Raw genomic sequence first — 9,748 nt, 5'->3', positions numbered from 1 at the left:
CATTAATAGTAATCAATAGAGAATTCAATAAGTGAGGAAGAGTTTATTTTACATTGATAAAATAGTATGTGGTCAATGAAAATAAGAGGCACGGGCCTTTATAATAATGAACAATGTGGCCAGGTACTGCACTATCATTTTCACATGTGTTAACTAATTTAATGTTCTGAATAACACTATGTGGCAGACATGATTATTCTCATTTTAGATATGAAACAACTGAGCACAGAAAGGCTTAATGACTTGCTCAAGTTTGTCACTGGTAAAGGCATAACTGAGATTTGGACCCAGGTCATTATAACTTGAGAACCTCAAAGACACTACATTAGTGTATCTGAAAGTTTAGTCCTTGTATTACCTGCATCAGAATGCTTATTAAAATTGTAAACTCCTGACATCATCTCTTATATATTCTAGAGCTCTAAAGTTTGCATTTTAATAAGTATTCCAGTTGATCCTTATACATGCTAGCATTTGAGAACCACTGCATTAAATGTACTTCCTCCAAGAAAATGAAAGAAACATAACTGAAGTGGAAATTTTAGTCCACCCTTTCTATCTTAGCCAGATTAAGTGGAAAAAAATAATATATAATTTAATATTAATGAGGCTAAAAACACTACAGGAAATATTTATTATTTTCAACCATCCTTTTACTTTTACAAAATTGATCACACATTAGGTTCTAAAAGAAAACTAATTCCAAAAAGCAGAGGTAATAAAGGCCATATTAATTAAACACAATGTGCTTAAACTATGATTTAATAAACATTTAAAGAAAAAGACACAGCTAGGAATAATTTTAAAAGACACTTTCTTAAATAACTATTATTATAGCTATTATTATAAAGGTCAGGGTAGAAATATAAGAAATAGTGACTAAAAAAAGAAATAGTGGCTAAAAAACACAAACAAACAATGAAACTAACAGTTTTGAAAAGATAAACAAAATTGATAAACCTTTGGCCAGACTTAGCGAGAAAAAAGAGAGGTTATAACTGACACAGAAATATAGATATGCAAAACATTATAAGACACTACTACAAAAAATTATAAGCCAACAAACAACCCAGAAGAAATAGATAAATTCTTAGAAACATTCAATTTCCCAAGACTGAATCAGGAACAAGTAGAAATCCTGAACAGATCAATTACTTGTAATAAATTGAATCAGTAATCAAAAATTCCCAACAAACAAAACTCCAAGACCAGATGGCTTTAAACATGAATTCAACCAAACATTTGAAGCAGAGTTAATACATACCCTTCTCAAATGATTCAAAAAATTGAAGAGAAAGAAATGCTTCTAAATATATGGCCAGCATTACCCTGTTACCAAAACCAGAAAAGGATGCCACAAAAAAAAAGAAAATTACAGAACAATATCCTTGATAAACATAGAAGTAAAAATTTGCAACAAAATATTAGCCAACTGAATTTAACAATACCCCAAAAGGATCATTCACACCTATCAAGTGGGATTTATTCCACAGATGCAAACATGTTTCAAGGATGTTTCAGTATTCACAAATCAATTAATCAGATTAACAAAATGAAGGATAAAAATAACATAATCACCTCAATGGATGCAGGAAAAAAATCTGAAAAAATTCAACATATATTCATAATAAAAGATCTCAACAAAGTGGGTATAGAGGGAAGATACCTCAACTTAATAAAGATCATATGTGACAAACCCACAGCTAACATACTTAATGGTGAAAAGTTAAAGCTTTTCCTCCAAGATCAGGAACAAGACAAGATACCAATTCTTCCCACAATTATTCAACATAGTACTGGAAGTCCTAGCCACAGCAATCAGACAAGAAGAAGAAATAAAAGGCACCCACACTGGTAAGGAAGAAGTAAAACTGTCATGATCTTCGAATGACACAATACTCTATGTAGAAAACTCTGAAGATTCCACCAAGAAAATCTAATAGAACTAATAAATAAATTCTAAGAAATAATAATAAAGCTGAAGGATATAAAATCAATATACAGAAATCTGTGGCATTTCTATACACTAATTTAAAAAGTAGCAGACGGGGCGCCTGGGTGGCACAGCGGTTAAGCGTCTGCCTTCGGCTCAGGGCGTGATCCTGGCATTCTGGGATCGAGCCCCACATCAGGCTCCTCTGCTATGAGCCTGCTTCTTCCTCTCCCACTCCCCCTGCTTGTGTTCCCTCTCTCGCTGGCTGTCTCTATCTCTGTCAAATACATAAATAAAATCTTAAAAATAAATAAATAAATAAATAAAAAGTAGCAGAAAGAGAAATTAAGAAAACAATCCCATTTACAATTGCATCCAAAAAGAATAAAATACCTAGGAATAAATTTAATCAAGGAAGTAAAAGGCCTATATTTTGAAAACTATGACACTGATGAAAGAAATTGAAGATGACACAAATAAATAGAAAGATATATCATGCTCATGGATTAGAAGAATTAATATTGTTAAAATGTCAATACAACCCATAGCAGTATACAGATTTAATGCAATTCCATTCAAACACCAATAGTGTTTTTCACAGAACTAGAACAAGTAATTGTAAAATTTCTGTGCAATCCTGTAAGACCCTAAATAGCCAAAGCAATCTTGAGAAAGAAGAATCTGGAGGAATCAGAATCCCAGATTTAAAACTATACTAAAGAGTTATTGCAATCAAAATGTATGTTACTGGTGCAAAAATAGACACATTAGGGGTGCCTGGGTGGCGCAGGCGTTAAGCGTCTACCTTCAGCTCAGGGAATGATCCCAGCGTTCTGGGATCGAGCCCCACATCAGGCTCCTCTGCTATGAGCCTGCTTCTTCCTCTCCCACTCCCCCTGCTTGTGTTCCCTCTCTCGCTGGCTGTCTCTCTCTCTTTGTCAAATAAATAAATAAAATCTTTAAAAAAAATAGACACATTAGATCAATGGAACAGAATATACAGCCCAGAAATAAACTATGCTTTATGGTCAATTAGTGTATGAGAAAGGAGGCAGGAATATACACTGAGTCTTTTTAATAAAGTGTTGGGAAAAACTGGCAGCTACATGCAAAAGGATGAAATTGAACCATTTTCTTATACCATACACAAATATAAACTCAAAAATGATTAAAGACCTAAATGTGATATACAAAATCATAAAACTCTTAAAAGAAAATATAGCCAGCAAGCTCTTAAACATCAGCTTTAGCAATATTTTTCTTTGTCTCCATAGGCAGGAGACACAAAAGCAAAAATTAACAATTGGGATTACATTAAACTAGAAAGCTTTTGCATAATTAAAGAAACCATCAATAAAACAAAAGGCAACCTACAGAATTAGAGAAGATATTTGCAAATGATAAATCTGATAAGGGGTTAATTTGCAAAATATATAAAGAACTCCTACAACTCAACACCAAAAAAACCCAAATAATCTGATTTAAAAATGTGTGGGGGAGGAAGTTAAGATGGCGGAGAAGTAGGGGACCCCTTTTTCAGCCGGTCCCCTGAGTCGAGCTGGATAGGTACCAGACCAGCCTGAACATCCACGGAATCAGCCTGAGACGCAGGAAGATATATCTGGATCTCTACAAATAAATATCTCCACCGCTGAGTATTGAGGTATGAAGCGGAGAGCCGTGAAACCTCGCACAGATATTGGAAGATAAACGGAAGGGGGAGGGAGCCGCCGCGTACGGGCGCCGGGAAGAGGTAGCCATCTGCAAGGGGAAGTGGGTGGACTCGCAGACTGGCACCTACGAGAAAACAGACTGAGACCGGGAGCTCCGGGAGCGCACGGGGGCGGTTGGCGGTGCTGGAAACACAAAGGACAGAGATGTGCCAGCCCTGGAAGTGAGGACTGGGACGCCGGGTGTGGGGCACACATCCCAAGACGCTGCAGGGTTTAGCATCACAAACAGAAAGAGTTAAAGTGGCCAGAACATCAGTGGAGAACGATCCGCAACCCCTCTGTTCTAAGACAGAGGCTGAGATTCGGTCACTGCTGCTCTGACTCTCAGAAGAGGCACAGCAAACCACCAGGGAAAGCCACCAGAAAACAAAAGCATGGAAATACCGGCTCACAGCATGCCCATCCCCATCCCCCCTCACAGGGGACACGGAGACTCTATCCAAACAGGGTTGCCTGAGTATCGGCGCAGCAGGCCCCTCCCCCAGAGGGCAGGCTGAAAAATCAAGAAGCCCACATCCCAGGGCACCTGGGTGGCTCAGTCATTAAGCGCCTGTCTTCGGATCAGGGCGTTCCGGAAAGGAGCCCGGCATCGGGCTCCTCTGCTGGGAGCCTGCTTCTTCCTCTCCCACTCCCCTGCTTGTTTTCCCTCTCTCGCTGGTTGTCTCTGCCACATAAATAAATAAAATTTTTAAAGAAGAAACCCACATCCCTAAGATCCCTATAAAACAAGGGCACATGGCCTGGGTCCCAGTCAATAATTTGGGCTCTGGATAACCCCACAACCTCTCCTCATCAGAATGACGAGAAAGAGAAGTCCCCCCCCCCCCAGCAAAGAAAAGACAATGAGTCTGTGGCCTCTGTCACAGAATTAATGGATATGGGTATAACCAAATTATCAGAAATGCAATTCAGAGTAACAATGGTCAAGATGATGTGTAGACTTGAAGAAAGTATTAACGAAAATGTTAATGAGAATATAGAATCTCTAAGGGCGGAAATGAGAGCGAATCTGGCAGAAATTAAAAATTCTATGAGCCAAATGCAGTCAAAACTAGAGGGCTCTGACGGCCAGGGTGAATGAGGCAGAGGAACGTATTAGCGATTTGGAGGATGGGTTAGTGGAAAAAAAAATGAAAATAGAAGCTGGACTTAAAAAAATCCACGCCCATGAATGTAGGTTACAGGAGATAACTGCCTCAACGAAATGATCCAATGTCAGAATCATCGGCATCCCCGAGGGGGTGGAGAAAAACAGAGGTCTAGAAGAGATATTTGAACAAATTGTAGCTGAAAACTTCCCTAATCTAGCGAGGGAAACAAACTTTCATGTCCAACAGGCAGAGAGGACCCCTCCCAAGCTCAACCACGACAAACCTACGCCACGTCATGTCATAGTGCATTTCGCAAATATTAGATCCAAGGATACAATATTGAAAGCGGCCAGGGCAAAGAAATTTCTCACGTACCAAGGCAAACGTATCAGAATTACGTCAGACCTGCCTACACAGACCTGGAATGAGAGAAAGGGTTGGGGAGGGACATTTTTAAAACTCTTTCAGAGAAGAACATGCAGGCAAGGATCCTCTATCCACCAAGGCTGTCATTCAGAATTGATGGAGAAATAAAGACCTTCCAGAATCGCCAGTCATTAACCAATTTCATAACCATGAAACCAGCCCTACAGGAGATATTAAGGGGGGTTCTATAAAGGTAAAAAGGCCCCAAGAGTGATACAGAACAGAAAGTCACAACTGATACAAACAAAGACTTTACTGGCAACATGGCATCATTAAAATCGTATCTCTCAGCATTCAGTCTCAATGTGAATGGCTTAAATGCTCCCATAACATGACAAAGGGTTGCAGATTGGATAAAAAGACATGACCCATCCATTTGCTCTCTACAAGAGACTCATTTTGAACCCAAAGATACATTCAGACTGACAGTAAAGGGATGGAATACCATCTTTCATGCAAATGGACCTAAAAAGAAAGCTGGGGTAGCAATTCTCATATCAGACAGATTGGATTTTAAACTAAAGACTATAGTTAGAGACAGATTCCTCAACTATTAAATGAGTGTAATAATTCTATTAATTTTCTCAAACATCTGTCCTGAGGAGTTAATGAGCTCATGCAATCGAAAGCACTGTCTAAACTCTAAAGATGTGTAGATAAAAAGAAGTGAAGTAGAGAATTATCTAATCTGTAATGCAGGAATCAATGGACACAACCAACACTCATAGAAACAGATTTGGAGTGGGAAGTAAAGTCATTAAGATTAACCCCACTATTACCTCATAGATATATATAGAACACTACACTCCAGAACCAAAGAATACTCATTGTATTCTAATGCCCATGGAACATTCTCCAGAATAGACCATGTTCTGGGCCATAAAACAGGTCTCAACTGATACTAAAAGACTGAAATTATTCCCTGCATATTCTCAGACCACAACGCTCTGAAATTGGAACTCAACCACAAGGAAAAATTTGCAAGAAACTCAAATACTTGGAGACTAAGAACCATTCTGCTTGGGAATGACTCGATAAACCAGAAAATCAAAAATCAATTTAAACAATTTATGGAGACCGATGAGAATGAGAACACAATAGTCCAAAATCTATGGGATACTGCAAAGGCAGTCCTAAGGGGGAAATACATAGACAACCAAGCCTCATTCAAAAGAATAGAAAAATCTAAAATGCAGTTTTTATATTCTCATCACAGGAAGCTGGAATAGCAACAGAGGGACAGGCCTAATCCACTCATGAGAAATCAGTTGACCAAGATTAGAGCAGAAATCAATCAAGCAGAAACCAGAAGTACAGTAGAGCAGATCAACAGACTAGAAGCTGGTTCTCTGAAGAAACAGAAGGAAAGCTGCCAAACTCATTCTATGAGGCCAATATTACCTTGATCCCCAAACCAGGCATAGACCCCATCAAAAAGGAGAATTACAAACCGATTTCCCTAATGAATATGGTCGCCAAAATCCTCAACAAGATCCTGGTTAATAGAATCCAACAGTTCATTAAAAGGATTATCCATCCTGACCAAGTGGGATTCATACCTGGGATGCAGGCATGGTTCAACATTCGCAAATCAATCAGCGTGATACATCATATCAACAAGAAAAGACTCAGGAATCATATGATCCTCTCAATTGATGCAGAAAAAGCATTTGACAAAATACAGCATCCTTTCCTGATTAAAACCCTTCAGAGTGTAGGAATAGAGGGTACATTTCTCAATCTCATAAAACCCATCTATGAAAAGCCTACAGCAATATTATTCTCAATGGGGAAAAGCTAGAAGCCTTTCGCTTAGGATCAGGAACACGACAAGGATGTCCACTCTCACCATTATTATTCAACATAGTACCAGAATCCTTGCAACAGCAATCAGACCACAAAAAGTGATAAAAGGTATCCAAATCAGCAAAGAAGTCAAAATGTCTCTCTTCGCAGATGACATGATACTCTATATGGAAAACCCAAAAGAATCCACTTCCAAACTATTGGAATTTATATAGCAATTCAGTAATGTGGCAGCATACAAAATCAATGTTCAGAAATCAGTTGCATTTGTATACACGAACAATGAGACTGAAGAAAGAGAAATTAGGGAATCCATATAATTTACAATAGCACCAAAAACCATACATTACCTTGGAATTAACTTAACGAGAGACGTAAAGGACCTATATTCTAGAAACTACAAATCACTCTCTCGCCACTATTATTCAACATAGTACTAGAAGTCCTTGCAACAGCAATCAGACGACAAAAAGGGATCAAAGGTATTCAAATTGGCAAAGAAGAAGTCAAAATGTCTCTCTTTGCAGATGACATGATACTCTATATGGAAAACCCAAAAGAAGCCACTCCCAAACTATTAGAAGTTATAGAGCAATTCAGTAACGTGGCAGGATACAAAATAAATGCTCAGAAATCAGTTGCATTTCTATACACGAATAACGAGACCGAAGAAAGAGAAATTAGGGAATCCATCCCATTTACAATAGCACCAAAAACCATACGTTACCTTGGAATTAACTTAACCAGAGACGTAAAGGACCTATATTCTAGAAACTATAAATCACTCTTGAAAGACATTGAGGAAGACATAAAAAGATGGAAAAATATTCCATGCTCATGAATCGGAAGAATTAACATAGTTAAAATGTCCATGCTACCCAGAGCAATCTACACTTTCAATGCTATCCCGATCAAAATACCGAGGACATTTTTCAAAGAACTGGAACAAACAGTCCTTAAATTTGTATGGAACCAGAAAAGGCCCCGAATCGCCAAGGAACTGTTGAAAAGGAAAAACAAAGCTGGGGGCATCACAATGCCGGATTTCGAGCTGTACTACAAAGCTATGATCACAAAGACAGCATGGTACTGGCTCAAAAACAGACACATAGACCAATGGAACAGAATAGAGAACCGGGCAATGAACCCTCGGCTCTTTGGGGAACTAATATTTGATAAAGCAGGAAAAAACATCCGGTGGGAAAAAGACAGTCTCTTCAATAAATGGTGCTGGGAAAATTGGACAGCTACATGCAAGAGAATGAAACTTGACCACTATCTCACACCATACACAAAAATAAACTCCAAATGGATGAAAGACCTCGATGTGAGACAGGAATCCATCAAAATTCTAGAGGAGAACATAGGCAGCAACCTCTACGACATCGGCCAAAGCAACCTTTTTCATGACACATCCCCAAAGGCAAGAGAAACAAAAGATAAAATGAATTTATGGGACTTCATCAAGATTAAAAGTTTCTGCACAGCCAAGGAAACAGTCAAAAAAATGGAGAGGCAGCCCACGGAATGGGAGAATATATTTGCAAATGACACTACAGATAAAAGACTGGTATCCAAGATCTACAAAGAACTTCTCAAACTCAATACATGAGAAACAATTAAAGAAATCAAAAAATGGGCTGAAGATATGAACAGACACTTTTCCAATGAAGACATCCAAATGGCTAAAAGACACATGAAAAAGTGTTCAAAATCATTAGCCATCAGGGAAATTCAAATCAAAACCACACTAAGATACCACCTTACGCAGTTAGAATGGAGAAAGGGGATCCCTCCTACATTGTTGGTGGGAATGCAAGTTGGTACAGCCACTCTGGAAAAGTGTGGAGGTCCCTTAAAAAGTTAAAAATTGAGCTACCCTATGATCCAGCCATTGCACTACTAGTTATTTACCCCAAAGATACAGACGTAGTGAAGAGAAGGTCCATATGCACCCCAAATTTCATAGCAGGTTGTCCACAATAGCCAAATCATGGAAGGAGCCGAGATGCCCTTGGATAGATGACTGGATTAAGAAGTTGTGGTCCATATATACAATGGAATATTACTCAGCTATCAGAAAGAACGATTTCTCAACATTTGCTGCAACATGGATGGCACTGGAGGATATAATGCTAAGTGAAATAAGTCAAGCAGAGAAAGACAATTATCATATGATTTCTCTCATCTATTGAACATAAGAACTAGGAAGATCGGTAGGGGAAGAAAGGGATAAAGAAAGTGGGGTAATCAGAAGGGGGAATGAAGCATGAGAGACTATGGTCTATGAGAAACAAACTGAGGGCCTCAGAGGGGAGAGGGGTGGGGGAATGGGATAGACTGGTGATCGGTAGTAAGGAAGGCACGTATTGCATGGTGCACTGGGTGTTATACACAACTAATGAATCATCGAACTTTACATCAGAAACCGGGGATGTACTGTATGGTGACTAACATAATATAATAAAAAAAAACATTAAAAAAATAAAATAACATAAACAAAAATGGCATGTAAAACAAAACAAAACAAAAAAAGTGTGGGGGACCTGAATAGCCATTTTTCCAAAGAAGACACACAGATGGCAAACAGATACATGAAAAGATGCTCAACATTACTCATCATCAGGGAAATGGAAATTAAAATCACAATGAGATATCACCTAAGATCCGTCATAACGGCTAGAATAAAAAAGACAATTAATGGCAAGTGTTGGCAAGGACGTGGATAAAAGTAAACCCTTGTGCACTGTTGGTAGGAA

This window comes from Ursus maritimus, assembly GCF_017311325.1.
Source record: "Ursus maritimus isolate PB19 chromosome X unlocalized genomic scaffold, ASM1731132v1 scaffold_X1, whole genome shotgun sequence".
Lineage (NCBI taxonomy): Eukaryota > Metazoa > Chordata > Mammalia > Carnivora > Ursidae > Ursus > Ursus maritimus.
Note: the sequence above shows the minus strand (reverse complement) of the source record.